This window comes from Neovison vison, chromosome 4 (assembly GCF_020171115.1).
Source record: "Neovison vison isolate M4711 chromosome 4, ASM_NN_V1, whole genome shotgun sequence".
NCBI lineage: Eukaryota > Metazoa > Chordata > Mammalia > Carnivora > Mustelidae > Neogale > Neogale vison.
This window is the reverse complement of record NC_058094.1, coordinates 161747091-161770389: the sequence shown is the minus strand read 5'-3', so window position 1 is coordinate 161770389 and position 23299 is coordinate 161747091.

Genomic DNA, 23299 nt, shown 5'->3' with positions numbered 1-23299 from the left:
TAACCTCTTAAGACACACGACTGCAGAAAAAGAAAAGAGTTGCTGATCAGTTTCTGCCCTTGGTTGGGGCGGGGGAATACTAGGATAAAGCCTCATTAATTTAGACTTATTGTGAGTCTGTGATTATATGAATATATGGAATCATGTAAATAAGATCATAAGGGGAAAGATTAATTAGAAGAAAAGTTTTTCCAGTTATACAAGATGCAATCAGGTAAAGAAGCAATTCTCTCTTGTTAACCATTCTATCTCTAGCATCTAGCATCAACCTGGCAAATAATACATGCTCAATAAGTCTGTGTGGAAAGAATGAATGAATAAATGAATAAAAGAGTATACTTACAAGATAAGCAGACGTCGGCAATACTTGGGTTGGTGCCTGGATATGATAATCTAATTGCAAATCTTGCTTCGTTATTTATTAAATTTGAATCTCAACGAAGCAGTTCTCAGTCTAGTTTTAATTACCATAGATTCTTTAAAGCAATAAACCTGAATTTCATTAAAAGAATTATATTACCCAAACTTCATTAATTCATACTCCTCTTTTCCTTTATTTAGGATGGCATGGTAAAGTCTAATTTCATTGAAATGACCCAGAGGGAAGTAAGCAATACCAAATGGGAGACAGGAAAACTGATTAAAGACAAACTCCAATGTTTACCACCATCCCCATCTTTCCTTATGAAAGTCAACCTCACCTGAGAGAGAGAGAGGAGAAACAAAAAATATTTTTACAAATACAGAGAGATGGGTGTGACTGTCTTGGGGTGCCTGGGAAATTGTTAGGAAGTATAGAAGATAATTGCTGCCTTAAAGTTACAAATCATAGATTTCCCCCCTTCTGCAGCAAACACCATCACCCACACGGAGGAAGCAAACTTGAAATCCAGCCAGTTATGTAAATCCCATGAGAATCATACAATGTATCTTACTTGACTCCAGGATTGAAAAAACTACCACAAATCTGTCGTCTTTAAAGATCTTGTTCAAATTCTTTATTTTAAACTTCATTTTACTTTATGTCTAGGACTACCCAGGGTGAGTGGAGAGAACACTCTGGGCTTGATCTTATGGCTCGCAGGTGTTTCATTTTACGGTAACACCTCATTCTGAGGTGACTCCCCTTGGCCAACTCAAATGGTTAACTGAGACTGGCATTGGTCTCAATGGAGCCATTCTTTTCCCTTCACTTGGGAGCCAGAGTTGATTACAATCAAGAGAATAGAGGAGAAAGATAGACAATGGTTTCCTTTGGCTAATCTTGTCTGTTTTAGAGGGTGAGCTCCCTGGATTTTCAGTAAATAATCATGGTTTTACCTTATTCCTGGTACCAGGACTTATTTTCATGTTTATCAGTGCTGTATTTTTCTTAGACGTGTTCAGCATGCTACTGTTTTTCTAGTAATCTGTTTCTCCTTCCCAAACCATGAATGTATTGTCCTTGGGCCTATTGTCTCACATTAAGCAAATAAAACTTCTGTGGCTCAGTAAGCCTTCACAGCCTTTATGATTAGCAATGACATTCTATGGGGCCTAATGGAAAACCACTACATAATAATGAGCTCTCACAGAGATGAAAACCAGCACGTTTTCCTTTTAATTGCTGAGTATGATCAGAATGCTGCATTTTACTGCCGCCAAATATTAAGAGCTACTCTTCGTTAACAATACTTCCCCTTGGGGCACCTGGGTGGCTCAGTGGGTTAAGCCGCTGCCTTCAGCTCAGGTCATGATCTCAGGGTCCTGGGATCAAGTCCTGCATCGGGCTCTCTGCTCAGCAGGGAGCCTGCTTCCTTCTTTCTCTGCCTGCCTCTCTGCCTACTTGTGATTTCTCTCTGTCAAATAAATAAATAAAATCCTTTAAAAAACAAAAAACAACAACAAAAAAAACAATACTTCCCCTTTACCAGGCACTTATCATGCGTGTGGAGTTAATCTTCACAACAACCTAAACATGTCGACTTCCTTTAATCACATAAATACAGATGCGAAAATCCAGGATTCAGGTCACCAAATGGCAGAACTAGACTTGGAACGAACTCTGCCCAACACGGAAGCCTCTGGTCCCTCGGTGGAACTGCCTCTCCACATAGTCTGTGGTCAGCAGTAAAAAGAAAGTTTCCAAGCATTCAGATCATTCTAAAATGCCTTTTTAACATAGCGTTTTTCCTAAATACTAATAAAAGCCTCTACTCAATTGTAATTCTTCCTAATTACGTGAAAAATAAGGGGAAGAAATCAAAACAAAAGTAGGAGCTTGGTAAAAGGGAGAATATTCCCTTCAACCATATGCCTCCGTGGCACCTATAAAGTTGTAGTTCTTTTTGAGTGCTGGCCAGAAAGGAATAGGGTAAGAGAAATGAAAGCAGAACCAGATGTGGGCAAGTCTAGGTGACCTGCCAAGGGGAAGATAATGTTCTATACAGATGCAGACACAAACACAGTGAATAAAAATCTTAAAGACATACTCATCTCCATTCACTGGGCACCAAACAATGAGAAAAACACACGTCTTCCAAGGGTAATGCTTTACAACTTAGCTCTAACGTTTGGCATATAGAGTTTTATTTCCATTCTAAATTGTCTTCAACTTCCTTTGCTGAGCATTATGGGACCAAAGTCTTAACTGATTGCAAATGTTTCTGTGGTAAACTTTTCCATGGGAGTCACCAGCTGGATTCAGCAGGACTTCTTCTTTTGCAGTAAAACTCGGGAAGGAGTGGGTATCATCAAAATCTTCCTGTAGGACATCATTGTAAAAAGTTGTCAATAAATGTGTTTTCTGTGTTTGTTAAAGTGCAGGGTGCTCAGGAGGAGCAGGTAAAATAAAGCCATAAAAAAAGTACTTGGACTCTAATTCCTTCTCAGCCAGACGACTTCTAGTGGTTTTCGGAGTGCAACCCAGAAGTACGAGTGGTTTCCAGAAAAAATAGCGTAAGCGTCCAAACCAAGCAATCTACCTAAAGTGGGCAAAGCAAAGCTGGATGCCATTATGAGTTTGAAGCAAGAGACTTTCTTTTCCTTTCTCTCTCTCTAAGTGGACCTAAGAATTGAATGGATTTTATTTTATTTAATTTTATTTATTTGAGAGAGAGAGAGAGAGAGCATGAGAGGAGCAAGGGTCAGAGGGAGAAGCAGAGGCCCCACTGAGTGCAGAGCCTAATGCAGGGCTTGATCCTGGGACTCTGGGATCATGACCTGAGATGAAGGCAGACGCTTAACCCACTGAGCCACCCAGGTGCCCCAAGAATTGAGTTGTAATAGGAAATCAGAACCTGGAAAGACTGTCCAGGAGGAGCTGAGATCTTAGCAGTTATTCAGTTCTGTCATCTGTTGTATATTTGCATGAAGAATTGAAATTCTTCAAAATAAGCTTTCCTAAGGATTAAAAACAGAAAATCTATTATTACTACTTTTGGGTATTCCTCCTTATATTTTCCAGGGGCCAAAAGTCCTTGTTAGAACATACAGCCATCTTCAAATTAGACTTTCTAGAAAGGTCTTTCTTATTTAACGCATCTTCAATAGAAAGACAGCTGCGTTTTCCTTTACAGAGGATAGCTGTGAACATAGCAGGTGGTCAATTAGCACATTAGCCTAAAATATTTATGTTTGTTTATTTTTATTTTTAATCAAAGGTGGAGAGTGAGGTTCTTCCTAAGAGAAATCACTTTTCTTTGCTCTCGGGGTATTGACAGAGGTCACTCCCTATAGCTCAACCTCTAGGGCTTCATAGGCACTGGGACCATTTTTTATGTTATCATAAGGGAGGAAACCAGAACGTCTGAGGGCAGCAAGTCCTTTGGATTGGCAGGGAGGAAGCTCTCCCACATTCTTCACAGGGTGAGGCAGGCTTAAGTGCAGCCCATTTATCTTTGGTCCTCCTTGTGTCCTGTCCCTTATCCTCTGTGGTATGTAGAATTCCTCTCCTGCTATTTCTCTGCAGAGACCCAAGACCTCCTCCTGGAGTTCTGCCTCTGGCAAGGACCCATGAGATGCATTTCTCTTATCTTATCCTTTAGGTGTGACTGGCAAAGCTTTATGTGTGAGGTCTGGGGCTGACCCCAGAAAAATAAATCTCTAAGTCTGTTCGTAGAGTACTTTGACTGAGCCACCGAGGCATCCCTGCTCAGCTCTATACTCAGACCCTGGTGTAACCTGTCAATTCCTGTGAGAGTAAACCTCCTGGGCGTTGGGGTGGGGGGATTCCTTGCAGACGCTGGACTTGGCAGCACCAACCCAACCCGCTGCTGGGGACATTCTAGATCTGTAGTTCATAACTCTTTTGTCTTTGAGGCACCCAAAAGAAATGAATTCTAACTTGGGCGGCAGTGCCCTTGAAAACAAGAAAAGGTAAATATCAGCTTAAAAAAGAGGAAAATTTTGGAAAACTGAAAAAACTTACTGAAGTGATGTTCCTCTTCAACTAGTTACACTTTGGCCTTCAGCTCCAGTCCCTGCCTGAATCCAGTTTCTGAATGCTCTGACAATACTTTCCCTTTGTGAAGCAAGATCCCCACATGTTCCAGTGAATGTTCAGTGCCCTTTCCTGCTAGACAGAGTTTAATCTCTTACGTTCAGTAAGGAATACCCTAGTCCATATTGCTCTGGGCGGTCAGTCAGCCCAGCGTCCCGTTGGAGGGACCCCACCCGAAAGGGGTCTGCAGCTGCCGCACAAGTATACTCTACCTACTGAGCCCAAACTCTACACCGAGGAAGGGTCTGCAGTGCACTAGTGTGTTACAATTCACTGAGAACCTGTACCCCAGAAAGCCCTCATGTTCTGCTCTCTCCAGCCTCAGCATGAAGGAAAGCCTCAGGAGCAGGTTTGGGGTGGGGGAAGCCTCCATCTCTGTGCACTTCCTCCTAACTGATTCTTGTTAAGAACTGTCAAGGCTTTGAGATTTTTGAACCTACTTGCAAGCTAGCCAGTGAGACCACACTGTTTCACGGATACCTGTAGAGGACAAAAAAATAAATAAATAAATAAATAAATAAATAAATAAAATTAAAGAATAAAAAAAATTCCCGAGTAAGAAACAAAAGACTACTGCTCACAGTGATAGCAATGGTCAGAAAATGAGCATTCTTTTCTCTTTTGCTAGTTCCCTGAGTTCCACAGGGTAATGGAAACAAACTAACAAACAGAAATGGGGTCCAAGGGACACTGTCACGTGAAGGAGGAACTCTGAATTTAGGGAACCCAAATATTTTACAAGGGGCACTAAGAATTTCCATGTTTGCTCTCAGGGAGGCATTATCTTTATTGCACTGGAGGCTAAGCATGCAAAGTATCTCTCTTTGTTTTGGAGGGAAATACTGTCTTTTCCTTCCAAGGCTGTTGACTATACAAACATCCTTGAAAATACAGCCCAGAATAAAAGTGCAATCAGCATTTGTAGGGCAAAATGTGCAGAAGTGTGTGACCCACAGAGAATTGTCTCCCAACAATTTGTACTTGTACTGACAGAGCTAGTAAAACATTATTTCAGGATGAAGGAGAGTGAAATTATTTCTAGCCAGGATTCTAACTCCATCTTAGGCCGTGTTATCTTCTGTAGGGTTGCTAGACTAGTCTGGGAGGTTAAAGAGAAAAAAAAGATAAAAAGAATTGTTCTTGAGAGGTGAACGTATTTAAGGACTCCTAACTTGTCAGTTCTTAATAAATGCTAAATTGTAGAAGTTAATGATTCTTCACTGAATGGTTACCTTTCAGGTTATTGCTCCTAGGTTCGTGCCTCAATAAACTAGTAGTGGATAGTGTAGTTGAGTGCCATCTTTCCAATGTTCAAACATTACCCAACCACTGTAAGATCATTAACATTTTTATACTATTCTTCCCCACAAACCGGGACATTAACCTCACCACTAATAGGTAGAAGCTAACTTCAAAAATCGGTCTCTGATTGTCACCAGAAACCACACCATCACCATTTATAGACTGGAAAGCAATTATTGTTTTGTCAGTTCAGAAGTTTATAATAGTAATCTTTTAACTAATTAAAAATGATATATAAGGCCTAAGCTTCAGTTGACTAAAAATACAAAGGAGGGGAACTTTGCACAAACTGAACCATTAAAGGGGGCTTGTTTGAGGAGTCAAGCGAGGAGGATAATTAAAACAGTGTCTCCAACTCAAATGGGCTCGGGTCAGTCGCCTCTCCGAATAAAACAACATTTTCTCAGTGGGAGTGTGGTCTGGTGAGCAATTAATTTTAAACGATAGTTTTATATGTTCTGGGAAATGTAAATATCAATACAAGAATGATCTCCCCTCCCCTTTCATTACATTTTCCTCTTTCCAAGATGGATCATATAGCAGGGTTAGAATTCATACAGAGTCTCTCTGCTAACCAAGAAAGAGCAGCCTGATGAATGCTCTCAGAGAACACAGCTTCGGCAGATAAAAAGAATGGTGGGGAAAAAATGACTGCATTGCATCAAACTCAGATTATTTTTCCCTGAGGAAAAGGACAGCTTCAGCCTTCTCTTTCGTGAGCTTTCAGCCTACCATTACTCTTCTTCTGGGTCTCCACCGTGAAGTAAATAATTTCCAGGTTGCTTTCATTTTGGAAAAGAGAAAACACCCTGAGAGGATTTAGAGAAAATAGCCATGCTCATCAGAGATACCCAGCCTCACGACTCTTTGCTCTATGGAATTCTGAGGGAGAGTTTGTCTTTGCTGTTTTTATAGCAATGGAGTTTGCTATGCTGTTTCTGTGGAAAATATATTCATGTTAGGAATTAAGTTCTATGTAAGATGCAGAGAAAGAAATGTCTGGTGCATGGTGGGATAGAAAGTTTCTTGAAAGACACCTTTTCCTTGTCTCTGTATATATTGCTGAGGTACACAATATATATTTTTCTTTTAAAATTAGATTCCAGTTGGTTATGAAACTGTTTCTCTAAGGACCATCTTTTTCATATAAGTTTCTGTCCAAAGGGTATAATTTCTTGGGCTTCTAGAAGGCCTTTTGTCCAATTCATATACTACTTCTGTTCTCTGCTCATTATTGTCTACCTTTTGTCTATCCTTTCTATTCAAATATATCTCCTTCGGTTGGTGGTAATTACAGAGCCTTGCTCCTATGCTAGTTCATAGGGGACATCACAGAGGTAGGTGAACATCGTTTATGACTTCAGGGGTTTATGGTGTAGAGCTGTGCTGTCCAATACAGTAGCTATAGTTTGTCCAACATGTGGCCACATATGGCTACCAAACACGTGAGATGTGGCAAGGGTGAATGAAAGCTGAATTTTTTATTTTATTTACATTTACTTAATTAAAACTTAAAATATCTCAATTTTTTAAACATTGGTTACATGTTGAAGTGATAAGAAGCAGAATCTTAAGATTTATTTCCCTGTTTAGATGGACAGACTTACCAAATAAAAGAAGAAAATGCCCAGTTAAATTTGAGCTTCAGAGAAACAAGGCATGACTTTTTAGTGTAAGTATATTCCTTTTTTAAAAAAAAAAATCTGGCAAGTCTGCCCATTTTCATTACTTGTTTTAATAGGAATACTAGAAAATTTAACATTACATATGTGACATTTCTAGAGGACAGTATTGCTGTAGAGGAAATGTTGTTAATCTGACTTCATTACAATATAATTTCATGAAGGGAAGGAAATGTTTTTGGTTTTGCTGGCTACCATAAATGTGGCTGATTTTTCAAATACAAGATTTGCTACATGACTATTTTTCCTGGGAACAAAAGTGACCGGTTTTAGAAGAGGTGCTTAAAGGACAAAAATGTTCAAGGGCAGGGGTTCTCTCCATGACTCCTCACATCTCTCAATACACCATTCCCTTCCTTTCCTAACTTTCCTCCTCAACCATAAGTCCATGTGGTATTATTTCAATAACACTATGGCCATTACCACTAAATGCATTCACCTTTGGGTTTCTCTTGCACCCAGCGGGTTAGAAAGTCTTCCCCAGGTCACGCATAGATCTGCCCTTCCTGAGCTTGCATTGCACAACCCATCCTGGCTGAACAGGGCTGAGAGGGCTGAACAGCAGGGCCATAGGATCTGCCATAAATGGATACTCAACAACTGCAAAAGGGCCTTATAACTTGTTGCACGTTTTTGCCCAAATCTCACCCCCATTTTCTGAAAAGACTTTCAAACTCTCCTCAGAATCCTTCAACTTCTCTATCCTTCCCATTGCTCTCAGCCAAGGACATTTTCACCGAGAAAATGGAAACTACTAGATAGCATCGTGAGCTCTCATCTTCCCATTTCCAAACATATCTCTGCCTACATCTGTATCTAATCTATTTTTCTTTCCTCCTGTATAATAGAAGAGCTGTTTGCATCCTCTCAAAACCCAATCTGTTCACTTGTCCTTAACATTTGTACTCCAAGTCCCAAGTTCCTCCCTACCCAACGCCCACCATCATAGAGGGAGATTGGCCTGTCCCCGTCACTGAACTGTGATAGTTTTTATTAAGATCAACAATGGCCTCCATGTCTCTAAATCCAATGGACATTTTCAGGCTGCTTCTTACTTGACCTCCCTGTGGTGTTTGTCACTATTGATCATTTCTTTCTTCTCTTGACTGGACACAATCCTTTACCGCTTGCTTCCTCTTTGCGGACTTGTTGTTATCTTTGCAGGCTCATCCTTCTCCTTCCTGACTTTAAGTACCAGAATTCACCAATACTCAGGGTCCTTTTCTCTTTTCATCTGGTACTCTGTCCCCAAGCTCTCTCGTGATGCCTCCGGCTTCTCTTACTACTGATATGCAGATGACTCACACACATGCAGTGGAAGTACACTCCAGACCCCTTATTTCCCTTTGACATTTCGGGATAGATGTCTTAAAACACCTCAAGCTCAATACATCAGAACTGAATCCATTATTTCTCCTTTTCCCCAAACTTGGTTCCTTTTTTGCATTATCTGTTTCCATGACCCCTGCCCTCTCACCTTCGCGAAGTTCAGATTTAACACTGCAGTCTGACAACTCTCTCAGCCTCCTCCGATGTTTCCCCCAAGAAATCTGTTGCACCTTTAATTCCATCTTATTGTCTGTTTTCTGGACTAATATACAAAGTAAACAGAAACCTTCCCTGGGAGATGAAGCAACAATGAAATATAGCGACTACTATAATAGATCTCACTGAGGTTGGTCCCTTTATTTTCACAAGCAAGGCTTTCGAAGCTTAGAAACCCTTAATTGGAATGGAACTGAACAAGACCTGTCATCTTCAAAGTTCATAAGCATAACCTCTGTTGCACTGCCTCACCTGGTTCACAGCTGGTAAACGTAAAGTTCCCTTAGAGGCAGACAGTGCTTCTATTCTCAATATGTTTTTAGACATTTTCAAAGGGTAATTTTAATGGGAGCTCTAATGCTAAATAACATATGCACAGAAAACGGCATAAATCATGCATCCTGCTCGGTGCATTTTTACAAAGTAAACTCACCTACACAACCTCCCACAACAAAACACAGAGTGTTTGTTCCTCATACTGCACAAGACCCTTGGGGCTTCCCTCTAAGTCATGAACACTCCTTCTTCAAAGGAAACCACAACCGAGACCTCTAAAAACAAAGGCTCATTTTTAATTTACCTTTACGAAGTAGCTCAAATCCATCTTTTTCCATAAATTCGCAGTGCTTCAAATAAGGACGTATATATGTGTACTTACAACAATTCACCAGGAAAACCTCGGAAGCTGGTTTGTTCACCATTTCAGTGCTAAAGTCAAGGCACTTTCCCACTCCTGACCCCGTGATATTTTATAGGAAAGACAAGGCACCTTTGCCAGAAGCCGGGCATGTCCATTCTGCTGTTACCTTGGAAAAATTATTTAACTCAAAGATTCATCTTCCTCTCTGTGAAATGAGGATAATAATATTATACACAAAGATTACCATGATCTGGAATAAATATGTTCATGCATATAAAAGCCATATATCATGGTGCCCAGAACACAGTATAACTTCAGTGAATATTAGTTTTGTGGGAGTTATGATTAGTATTACTAATATACAAAAGTTCATACCAGATCTTTGTAGAGGCAATATGTTAAATTAATGCCTCCCTGTCCAGCCTAGGCCACATGATTTAGTTTTTGGGCGTTTGTGCTTCTCCTCTTTTCTGAAGAGACAAACGGTGAAGAAACAATTAATGAGTTGTTTTTGTAAGCACCAAGCTCTACAGATGAGAAGATGAAAGGCACCTTTAAAATATACAAATTATCTTTTTATTTCAAAGCACAGCAATGCAAAGGCAAGACACTATCCTCTTGAGAGATGATTTTTTTTTTTTGAAAGAGTAAAAGTCATATTGACTTTTGAAATCCCTCAAGAACATTTATTTGGATTACATTCTAATGCAAAAACCTCTATCTCCATTCCAGATAAAAGATGTCAAGAATTAATAGGTTGAAAAAGGAATCCAAAATTAATTTCTCCTGAAGTAATGAGATTAAAAACCACAAAGGCACAAATGTATATATATTGTTGATTATAAACGGCAGAGTTCAGGAGGTAGATGCTAGAGAGGAGTCAGTAATTCTGGGATCTAGAATCTTCTTTTCCACTATCCAGTTGTATGACCTTGGGCAAGTCATCTTACTTTTTTAGGACTCAATTTCCTTGACTGTAAAATGAGATTGTTAGTTCAATAACTTTATATTAACTGTTGATGGAACCGAGATTTTTAGATAATATCAAAGACTAAAGCCTGAATTCGATTCTCTCTCTCTCTCTCTCTCTGTGTGTGTGTGTGTGTGTGTGTGTGTTGGAGTGGTTCAGATGCTGGAGAGAAATGAGTTCATAAAAGGGAAAGAGGATACCACGGGTGACAAGAGAATGAGTACTTATAATGTTATATCCTAGATTTCTTGTTTCTGGATATAGCTTGAACCTGAGAGTTCTCAGTTTGGAATTAAGACAGGCAGTGTGTACCACAGTGGAAATAGTACTGAAATAACAGGCAGGACTCTGGATACTGGTAGCTTCTCTGTGTGATTAGCAGTATGGTATCTGACATATCATTTCATCTCCTGGTATTCTCAGATGTAAAAAGAGGTGGTTGGACGTGACTACTCAGATCTCTTCCAATTCCTAAAGTCTGATTTTTAAAGAGGAGGATGAACCAATTTTTCTGTGCCGTGTGGGTACTGGGTGGAGTGGCTTCATGGCATTTTTGGATCAATCTGAAGCTTATAATTAGAGAAGAGTCCAGGCAAAACTTCGTGCCTTCCTTTTTTAAGGTCGTTTGGGAGAACTGGAATCCAAATTTTGTCTCAGTCAGCTATATTCACAAGAACGCCATATACTAACCACTGCAAAGCTCAGTGGCTTCTAGCAATAAAGTCCTTTATTTCCCACGCATGCTTCTGCAGGTCAGCTGAAGTTTGGCTGATAGGGACTGAAGTGGGATCCAAAACTAACTGCAGGTTAGTTTTGGCTGTCAACATGGGAGCAGTTGTGGACTAGCTCAGGGCTGTGTAGGTGTATAAGACAGCAAGTCCAGCTGCTCAAGCAAATTTCTATTTTTATGCATAGGTTATCTCTGCTAATGCCCCCTTGGCCAAATCAAATCATATTACCAAGCCCAAAGTTAAGGGGCTTAGAAGTGGAGTCTACTTACCATAAGATCACAGGAAAAAATACAGATGTATAGATAGCACTTTTACCAAAGAGTAGAAGACTTTGGACTAATAGTTCAATGTATGACAACTTGACATAGGTGTGTGAGCATGTGCATGTATAACGAAACAAGGAAAGAAAGCAAAAGAGGTTTCTGAGTCAGTTAGGAAAGAGAACAGCATCGGACTGAGAAGGAGGATCTAGGTTGTATAACCATATGCCAATCATTCTATACCCACTAGCAAAGTAGTTTCTTGTACTCTACATTACTGACTGAATGGGGCTACTAATGAGTTTCTGCAGAGAAACGTTCTCATCATGCTCAACAATGATCTCCCTATTCCTAAAATCCCATAATTGCTAACTCTCAGAATCCTTTCTCAAGTCGCACAATATTTGACCTGTCCGTGGCATTCGACACAATCAAATGCTCTGTCTGCTTAGTACACTTTTGTGAGTCCGGTTTTCTTCTGCTCAAAGGCTGTTGACCAGAACCAGTCACATGGCTCCTTCCAACTGCAAGGAAAGCTGAAAAAGTGAGAGTCCCGTGGATATTCAGGGATTTTTTTCTGATGGATTCTCTGGGCCCACTTTATTTCCCTTATTGCCACAATTTTGGGGTACACCTCATGGCACCTCCCCCTCCCCCCAGATACTGAGGACATTCTCTAAAGGTAAGCATTCTCTACAAGAATGCATGATGAAAATGGCCTTCAAGAAAACACAGGAGGAAGGAAAAAAGAAGTAGCGAACACACAAATGATGGTCTGTATGAGTAAGAAACACTAGGTGTGGGCACCACTTCCTAGAGGGGGACGGGAGCAGCGTATTTAACCCTCTGTGTGCTCCATTACCTTATCTGTAAAGACGGGAGTGATAGCAAGAGCACCCACTGGCACAGGATCCTTTTGAGGACCAAATTAATATACATGAGGCACTCAGAGCAGTGTGTGGAACGTGGGAAGCCCAGTAAGTGTTAGCTATCATTATTTCATGCATTGAACAATTAAATTCTGAATAATAGAGAACTGAAGAGAAAAGTGATAGTAAATTTATAAAATTTTAAATCACCTCCCATAGAAACCATAGCCTAATGAGGAAGATTCTCATTTTAATATGTTTTATTATGAGGATTATGGAAACACATAAAAAAATAAAAACAGAATGTGTTCTTTCTCTGCACATGTGGCACTTTGGCTGGAGATTTTTTTTTTTTTTTTTTTTTTTTAGAGGCTGAACTAGAGCATTTTGGAAATGGAACAGTGCCAATGAGTAGCGGGCACTTAAGATGTGTTTGTAATTGCACACCATATTGTTTTATCGAAACTCTTCCCATTCTGTGTCAAGGGAGCGTGATGAGTGTCTGGAGGTCTAAGGGGCTTGTTAGAAGCCTGCAGAGAACTCAGGCCCGCCCCTGCTGATGTGGCTCTGTGGTGATGGCTTTTCTTCTAAACTGACAGCAGGAAGATATTCTCGCTGCCTTCTTTCCCTCTGCATTTCCAACAAGGAAGAACAGCTGAGGCAAATGAGACAGAATCTTTTTCCAATTACATAGTATGCATATTTCATTTCAGCCGCCGCCTATGAGGAACATGATACTGAGTGATTTAGTGGTGCTGAAGCAAACCCAGCCTACAAAAGATTTGGGGGTATGTTGTTAAATTTCCAGAAGATTATTTGGGTGAAATGGCATGGTAGGTTAATTATCAGACTGAAAAGAATAAGGCTTTTAGTTGCTTTAGAGGAGAAATTGCAGCCCTAAATACAGTCCCAAATTACTCTTAAAGCACAAAATGGTAAAAAAAAAAAAATTGTGACAAATCAAACTGGCTTTTTAGACTATAATTGTCTTGAAGGGGAGAGGGCAGAGCTTTTAGAGGAGAGGTGATTTACTTGGTGGCACTTAGCTGCTAACTTTTACTTTGAAGAAGGGTATATGTGAATTGACTTTCTTCACTTCACATCATCATAGAACTCTTAACTCTTCATAAATGTTCCTGAGGGAAAAGGCCAAGTTGGAATTTTCCCTGTGCTGAACTAGGTAAAACATCAGCCAAAATTCAAGCCAACATTTTTTGCAAAGGCATTACTTCTGAACAAGAATCTAAACAAAGTGAATTATATTTCTTAGTCCTATCTGTTTCTTCCTCATGTCTTATCACCTTGGGTCCTCTATTTTTCCCCTTGGATTAATCCTTCCTTATCCCTGCCCCCCCCCTTTTTCCTTTGTCCATTTCTGTCTCCAAAATTCTTTGATATCCTTCAGTAAAGCAGATACTATGCAGCATGTTGAGGAAGGGGTGGGTAATGTGTGATGAGAAGGGATGAAATGAAGATCTTTCCTTGGTTCTCAGGAAATATGCAAACTTCTGAGGGGTAAACCCATACATAAGCATACTCTTCTTTTTTTTTTCTTCCAATTTATTTATTTTCAGAAAAACAGTATTCATTATTTTTTCTAAGCATACTCTTCTAATTCAGGATGCCTGGACTGAAGCTTTTGGTCATGCTGAAGTCTAGAAGATCTCTCCCAGATCTCCTGACTTTGGGGTATAGACCAGTGTAAATTTTAGCTCTGCTACTTAATAGTTGAGTGACAGAAGGTAAGAAGTTTCTGAAACCCTTCGAAGTTTCATCTTTCTGATCTCTAAGATGGGTGTGAGAGTAGGTTAGTTGAAGAGTAGCTTAGTAGAAAATAAGAGTGGGTTTCAAATACACAGGAAGATGAATGAGCTGTCTACTACCATAGTAATACCACAAGAACTGCAGGTAAAATGAAGGCTTGAAGTTAAGGAAGGATGAATGGTACCAAGAGGATGAGAAGGAGGGTGAAGACATACTAAGTTTGTAGAATCAGGTCTTGGGTACCAGGTGATGCCATTAACTGGGAAAAGAAATTCAGTACAGATATAATTTACTTTGGGCCTATGGTTTTGAGGGACCTGCTGAACATTCAAGTAGAGATACCCAGAGTGTAATTTGAAACCTAAGTCTGGAGAAATCATCAAATTTCAACACATATTTGTGAGGCATATAAAACATGCTAGATAACCTGTGAGACACTGAATATGGAATGGCTACAGAAAGGTTTAATTATCCCTTTGCTTTCTAGAGGAGGAGAAAGATGTAAAATAAATGCTAATGCAGTGAAATACAGAACTAAAAAATACATAAGTTATATGAAGTAAAGTCACTAAGTGCCATAAAGTATCTAGTAGGAGGTGCTAATTTATACTGGGAGATTTCGGGAGGTCTCTTCAAGGAGATTTAAGCTGTGACTGAGGATAAATTAGAGGTAACTCGGCATAATCTACTCCTAGGCAGTACCTACCACAAAGCCGTTCTCTTGAGTTTCCCCATGGCTGCAGGTTGGCGATTACTGGTCTAGTCAACACATCTACACTGTAGCAGAAAGAATTAGGAAGAGGAAGGAGCACTGCCTATCTGTTGTAGGAACATTAGCATAGACTTCATCTTGCATCTAAGTGGGCAAAAGCACCCTAGCTGGAAGGAGATGTAGGAGAAGGACTTGGAAACTCAGGCTGGGGACCTTGCCTAATAGTATCTGCTATATTAAGCAAGAATTATGCCTTCAAAATGGAGAGAGAAGGAAGTCTCAAGAAGGTAAATTGGCAACACAATCAAATGTCACAGAGGTTGAGAAAGATGAGCTCTGAAACGAAACTATGGATTTGACATTTAGAAGGGCAGAGACCCTGCCCATCATGCTCTCTGTTGAATTCCAGGCACCTTCTCCAGCGCCTGGGACAGAGTAGGCAATTAATCACTGACTAGGGAAATTAATCTGGCTGCAGTGTATTAGATGTATTGCATGCATAAAGGTCTGTATTGATCATCCAGTATAAATTAAATTCTAATTTTCTCTAAGTAAATACTTTCTGGAAAGAGTGAGCATCTAGAGAGTTATCCTTCATATGTACATCAGAAACCAGTTAGGAGGAATAGACTAAAAGTTAAAAAATATTTCCCCAAAGCTCAATGAAAGCAAGAGAAAGAAACTACCTGGAAGAATTTGCCTGCCTCTATAATTTTAGTAGCTGTTTTTAGTAGGGACAGGTGGTTTGTGGACATGGAAAAGCTGTTTATGTAACATTATAGCTATGTATTTATATGCTCTCTTGCTATAGGAAAGACTCAGAGATGTTTTCTGTCACAGGTTGGTAGAAAAATTTCCACGACAGACATTTGTGTCATCGAATGTATTCAATCAGTATCTTACATTTGCATAGCACTTTAAGGTTCACAAAGCACATTTTAATGTAACATTTAATTATCTCAGCCATATTGGAGGTTATTAGGGCAAGTATCATTAATCCCTCATTTTATCACTGAGAAAAATAGATCTTAAGTAATTTACTGAAAATCACATACATACTAAGGGATTGAGCCAGGATTGGAACATGAATTTTAATTCTCAATTCAGTGCTCTTCACTAAATAAAGTTGGCTTCCCAATCATGTAGAATTAGGTAGGTAGTTTCACACTATCACTTGAAACCCCCAAACTAGTAGCTGCTTCTGTGGGATGGGGTGAGTGTGCTTATCTGAATCAGTAGCTAAATAAGTTTTTGAGTGTGGTGCATAAACAATGAATCTTGGAACACTGAAAAGAAATAAAATAAAATAAAATGGAATAAATAAGTAAGTAAGTTTTTGAGATGCTCCCCTCTCTTCCCAGAGGCAGCTAAAAAAGGATGAGAGTATTAATTGCAGGGCAATTTAAGGATCCTGTGTTAAGTGGTGTTCTTAATACAGGAGAACTCCAAGGATAACTTCCTTTTTCCCATTAATTTATGGTATTCTCTGCACATGGCCAAGTATTTACTGTCCATGCATTATTTTAGTGGGAAATAAGAAAAACGTCACAGAAGAAATTTATAGGTACATGTGGTAACCTGATCTGATTTAATTAGAATTAACCTGATTTAATTAGAATTTAGCATTTTTAACTCCTGGCGGGGGAGGGGGGGTGTCGTGGTTTCCTTGGTGGACATTCTTCTGCCTTTGCTGTTGGTGGTTTACATTTCCACCTCAGTTTCAAAATTGAGTTTTATGATGTTCCTCCTTTCTTCTGGAGTCTTCTGCAGTTTACCATATGCACTTTGAGGCCTTTTAGAGTAAATGTTGTTATGTTTATTCGAATCCTTTCAATTCCCTATCTCATCTTCCTTGTGACCGATGACAGGAATATGCACTCATCTTTTAAAAAAGAAAGGCACTAACTATATTTGTGGTCTGTAATTCCAGGATTTTATTTTGTGAAGGGAAAAAAAAGACAAAGAAGAAGAGAAATAACTCACTATTCTATAAAAGATACTTATATTGTAAATTATTGCCCATTTGATTTGACAAAGTCTAAGTTTGCAGGCCTTGAGGCTAGGAGCAGTTCCGAGCTGCCTGAGAGATAAATGAGAGCCGCTGATCCAGGTGAGCAATGGAGCTGAGGGACTCACTTGTCACTAGGTGACTTTGGAGATTATGACTCTGTGTGCTCTGAGAAGCCTTGCAGGTGGACATGTGCAATAAATCAAAACTAATCATATCCTGAAGAGAACAACAGCTGTGTTTACACCCTTATGGGGTTATGGTGACCCTCCCTGGTGGGCCTTCTAGAAGTGTTAGATGTGACGACTTGCTAATAGTTTATCTGAAACAGCTTTTGAATCCATTTATTAAAGTTTTAAAGATTTATTTTATATCTTTCTTCCAGGGGCCAGGGTTCAGTACCTTCATTTATTCACTCAACAAACCATTCTTAATGCTCTCTGTGCCAGATGTGGGACAGTGAGATGCAAAGATGAAGTAGGCAATGTCATTATAATTAAGAAACTTACAACCTAGTAAAGAAGGCAAAGCAGGGGCGCCTGGGTGGCTCAGTGGGTTAAAGCCTCTGCCTTCGGCTCGGGTCATGGTCCCAGGGTCCTGGGATCGAGCCCCACATTGGGCTCTTTGCTCAGCGGGGAGCCTGCTTCCTCCTCTCTCTCTCTGCCTGCTTCTCTGCCTACTTGTAATCTCTGTCTGTCAAATAAAATAAATAAAATCTTTAAAAAAAAAAAAGGCAAAGCACACAGACCATGAAAGAAAAAAAAATGTGTCACGGGAATATTTATCAATAGCACTTTATATATTAATATATTTAATAGAAAGAAAAATAAGAGAAAAAATAGGAGTAAGAATACATTAGAAGAGCGGCAACAAGAAGGCTCGGAACAGACGTAACAGGCTCCCATTCTATATTACCGCCTGCTTTCATTTTGCAGAACCCTTTTTTGAATATAAATGACTGCAGTGATATTCAGCTAAAATGATCTAGTCATAAGAAATTTTAGTGAATTTGTTCAAATAGCAAGCACAATTCCTGAGGTTTACAAATAGTCAAAACCCAGCAATTAAAAAAATGTTGAATTTGTTTATCTCTGTGCTTGCTCACATTAGAGTCCTCTGTATAATTTTTGGTACTAGAATTGGAAAATAATATAGACAGCTTGGAAAGAACCAGAATTAAAGTCCAGTAATTGATTAAAACAAGGTCCTTCACAAGGACAGTACCAAATGGCTTGGGGGCACCTAACCCTCCAATCACCCTGCTCCACCCCCCCCCACCCCGTAAAGATGCCATGTGAGTAAAACTGTGCTCAACGTTCACAGGCGGCTGATTCAGGATAGAAGTTGGCATCCTTGCCAGCCGACCAGATTAGTACCCCCAGGGCTCTTTTAGGTAGAAATTCTGAAGCCTCCACATGTCCCTAAATGATGGAAAAAAGATTTATGAGGACTATCTATGGGACTTTCAGCATCTGCTTCACCCTAAGTACTCAAAGATATTTGTCAGAATGAATAAAGATGACTCCAAGAGAAGTGACTCCAAGACTGACTTAGCTTTTATTTCCTGTACCTCCTCTGCACGTCTTTTGGATTTAAAAAGAAAATTATTATGAATTTGTTAACACTGTTAAAAATGGATGGGGTGAAAGGCCCTATACCATCGAAGGATCCAATGTGCAAAAGAAAGGACTTGGGGTAGACAGATTATTTCCTTATTGATGTGGTGGACAAGAAAAAATACTACCCGGCTAACTTATAGGACTCATTTTCAAAAGGAGAGTAAATTTTCAGTAGGCTGGGATAGTTTCAGAGAGTAATTTGAAGACCTATCAAAGTTTCTTCCTGCCCTATGGGTAATAATATAGGACTCTATCTATTTGGAAAACTTAATGATATGTGAACAAATTATAGATTCATGAATCATTATTTCATCAATCATCAAGCTGTATCTATTTTCCCCTTCCACATATCCTATAGCTTAACTAACAACCATCTCTGAAAGTTTTCTTTTATTCATTGTAACATGTCTTCGTTGAAGACCTGCAGTAGCAGATGCTAGAGCAAGGGACTATGGGGGAGAAAAGATTACTGAGATACGGTTGTTCTTTGATTTTAAAGAGCAAACACACTTGTATGAAAGGAAGATGAACGTAAAGGGTCTTGAAACCTCAAGCTCATGATTTGTAACAAAATACCTATTCAATTGTTAACGTGTAACCTTTTATAGTATGGTGCATCCTTTCTATTGTTCTGGGCTCCCCTCCCCAAGCAAAGAAATGGATGATGTAGGATTGGTTACAGACTCTTTGTCCAGCACAATTTTGGCTGTAAATATTTCACTAACTCACTACACACTTAGACACACTAACACACACACTTACACACACACACACATAAAATTTTAACTGATAGGAATTTGGAGGCAATTATTTTATGTTAGCTTAATTCTGAGTTGCATTTCTTCACATCAGAATGCAGCGGTATGTTGAAGCATACTTTGGCTTTCCCAAGGGTGTGGGCTTTCTTCCTGGGGTTTCACATTTTCCTTTGTGCCTCTTGTGAAATGGTTTGTGGAGACTGCAGAAAACAGAGGCCTAGCCTGACTCCTCTCCCTTCCCCCACCCCTTCCAGCTCATCATAGTCTTATATAATCCAAGAGAAATCTGCTTTTGGTTAGAATGCAGTTGAGAGCAAAGTAAGATTTTTTTTTCTTCCCCCTTTGGACATGAGCATGTTCCAAGTTTGTATGAAAGTTCTGTCAAAGCAACAACTTTTAAATGGAGGCAGCTGGAAATCATTAAGGAAACTTGCAGTGGACAGTGATTAAAGCAGGATGGAATTTCCACTCTCTCTCTCTCTCTCTCTCTTTTTATGGTACTTTAAGCAAGTTAGTGTTGCTTTTGAAACTTGAATTAGCCCTCTGACTATGAGAGTTGGAAAATTATTTTACTCTTTTACTTCCTAGAGACCACTCCACTGATTTTCGAGGCCGTTACTGCAAATGAATAAATGAACACATTTGGAACTAACTGGTGCTCGGCAGCACCATGCCTCATATTTCATGATTATCCCTGCATCTTCCTGGTCTGAGTCTGATTTGAAATGATAACCACTGAGGAACATTACGAACACTTTGTGGCTACTTTCCTAGTCTTATATGATAACAGAAGGCTACTCTCTAAGGCCCCAATTTTTACCTCCCACCTTTCTTCTTTAATGGTCGTGCCACTTTTAATAACAAGAAATAGTTGCAAATGAGTCACTTCAAGTCCTCTCTCCGTCCCAACTTTCTATGGGTTCAGCCGCAAGGCATACAGGGACTTCAGCAGCAAGGGCTGAGGGGCAGTGGCTGGGGTCAGAGCTGGGAAAGCATGGCTGTGGGTGGGGCGGGTGTTGCTATAAAGAGCCTGAATCTGGTCAGTGAGGCAGGGCAGAGGAAGCACAGATGATGGATAGAGCTGGGCAGACACAGAGAGTCTAGGAGATTAGTCTGTCGGGAGAATGACCCTGGCTCCTGGCAGGGTGTGTGGGACAGAGGGTCCTGGTCTCTCCAGGAAAGCAGATTACCATCACAGTCAGAGCACAAACGGGTCAGTTCGTACGAGGAGAGACCACCGTGGGCCGCGCAAGAACAAACAGCCTCGGCTGGTATTGAACTTCCAGCAGCAAAATGAATCCTGGCGATTGTTGCCTGCCTCACTCAGTGCTGGTGAAACACTGGGCTACCTGAGTAGGACTGGGCTGTTCTTTCGTCACCTGTCTCCAGTTCTTCTTCCCTCTCAACGGCATCAATATAAAACAAGGATGTCTGCGCTCGTCCTCATTTTCCCCTTTGATACTTACTGTAAAGATCAGAATACAGGACTTCATAGAATTTTGATGTGCCAGAGTAACCTCGCTGCAGTGGATGCGCAGGGTGGAATAACAAGACAACTTTGAGCTCCGCCCCCCCCCAAACTTTTTTTTGTTGCTGGAAGAATTCCAGGAAGAACACAGGGACTGTTTGGGTGTATTAGGTAGTGAGGAACCCTTTGTGCTGTTCTAGTCACCCAAGAGATCTTATTTCAGTTATTAAAATGTTGACTTCCATGTAATAACGTTAATGTGATTGGAAGCCGAGGCTTATGGTCTTTCTGAGCTTAGGTCTGTAAGAGGTGACCTGCAGGGGAAGGCAGACTGGGGAGCTCCATCTCAGAGTCCCCACTTCCTGCTTCCAAGTGCCCCCTCCTCCCTCTCCACCGGGCTACTGCAGGTGCCAACTCCATAGGAGAGGGCTGAGAGAGAGGGAGGAGGTCAGAGGAAAGGAAAGGTATTATTGGATCAGTGGTGAAATGAGCTGATGTCTGTGTTCTCTGTACTTGGCAGGTTTTTTTTTTTTTTTAAAGCTGACATTTCCTCTTGGCAAACTTGAGTGCATTATTTGAAAATTGCCCACCCTCCGTCCCCAAATCACTGGGGTATCTGACCTGCAATTCTCCTGAAGTACTGGGAAATTCATCATTGCCGATGCTTGCTTATTTGATATTCTCCCTGGGTCCCTGGGAATCTAGCATACAGTCCTTTGTAAGAGTTACTGTGTGCCTCGAAGCAGTCATTTGGGGCAGTATTTAGAGGACCTTAAGGCTGTCTCTGTTCTCTTGCATTCACGTAAACGTTCACACTTCCTCTGCACAAAAAATTTTCATCATCTTTCTTTGTAGCAATCCTTCTTGTCTTCCATCAGAGTAGAGTTGCTCGTCTGCTAGAGTTTTTCTATTCTGTTCACCTCTGTCAACTCTGGGGCACACCTTAAACTCTCTTAAGTGGTTCCATCGAAGCCACTTTCTGTGGGTTCAAGATGAGGGAAATCATGCCTAACTTTTCCTGTCATGGAGAACAAGAGGGACCCAACACTCATGAACAGCTCTCTTACCAAATCTTATTTTTAAATTCCAATTCCCCTTTAGCCTCCACCCTCCATTACATGGTAGAAATGGGTGGCTTGATTAGGCTTGCTTGCCTATTTCTTTCTTTCTTTCTTTAACCGCATCTCAGCCTTATATAGATGGTATCAAACTTTTCAAGGGTTAAAGAAATATTTAGCACCCATTGTCTTGGGACCTCTATAAAACTAAGGAGAAAGGAGCCATTTAAAAAATCTTGTTAAGACCTGATTCAGATACTAAAGGTGTATTGTTTTCTTGGTGGTAGAATCATCAAGAAAGAATGAGAGTTGTCTTTTCCCTGCTAGGTTTATTAACTTTGAAGAGTTGTTGCTGCTGTTGTTGTTGTTTTTTAACTTAACATATGCTCTCGATTTTCACTGAAGTCTAACTGCTAAACTCAACTTCTATATAAGAATCTATTATTAAGAGACAACTCTTGTTAAGAATAACAAAACAAAACATTAATTTGGCAGAGGTCTTAAAGTCCATAGTTGAGTAGACAAACTATTAGATTGATTAAAGAGATTTTCATACAAAGGCAGTCTACTAATTTGCTGAGCATTGTATCTCAAGGTTAAAAAATCCTGGCTACATTTTAAAGCAGGGAAGATCAATTAAAACATTCATTAGATTCCTATTTACACTTTAATTGTCAACTCTGCTCATTTGTTGGAACCCTTTTTTAGTCATTAGTGTCTGTCAGTAAGAAATATGTCTTAATTTCACTTATATTCATTTATTCCTCCTTTCATTCAATCAACAAACATTAATAATGTGCCAAGCTCTTTGCCAGCTTTTAAAAATATACTGATGAAAAAGACAAAGCTTACCCTCAAGGACATATTCACCTCAAATTTTCATGCTACTGAAATTAGTATAAAGGCATTAGGTTTTACTGAAGTCAGAAAAATAATTGCCTTTCACAATGGAAATATATAAAAAGGACCCTAATGAATGTATAACCTAATTGTTCTTTTCTGTCTGTGGTTATTAATTATCCCAGGTACATTTCAGTTTTAAGATACCTAAGTGTGTTTTGTTTTGGTTGCTGTTGGGCCTTTCTGTTGGAGAGCTCTTGGGAACAGACAATACACATTTTCCTTTTTAATTTATTTTTACCTTTTTAGATGTTTTCATTTGGATTCTGTAGGACCACAGAATCAAGGGTCAGTAAAGTCCCCATTTCCTGTTCAGAAGAAGAGTTTTCCTACCTTATCATTACAAGATAGAGAGAGTAGAGCTAGTTGAATTTCCCAGATTCTGAACAAAGGGATTTCTGAGTATAGCAGGTAGTGGGGCTTTTGTAAATGTGAATCCACAGAGGAAAACTGTAAGCTCTCCAAGATCACCTACACATAGTATGGGTGCACTTTAATTGTCTTCCAACTGGGCAGCTTAACTTCTGATTCTT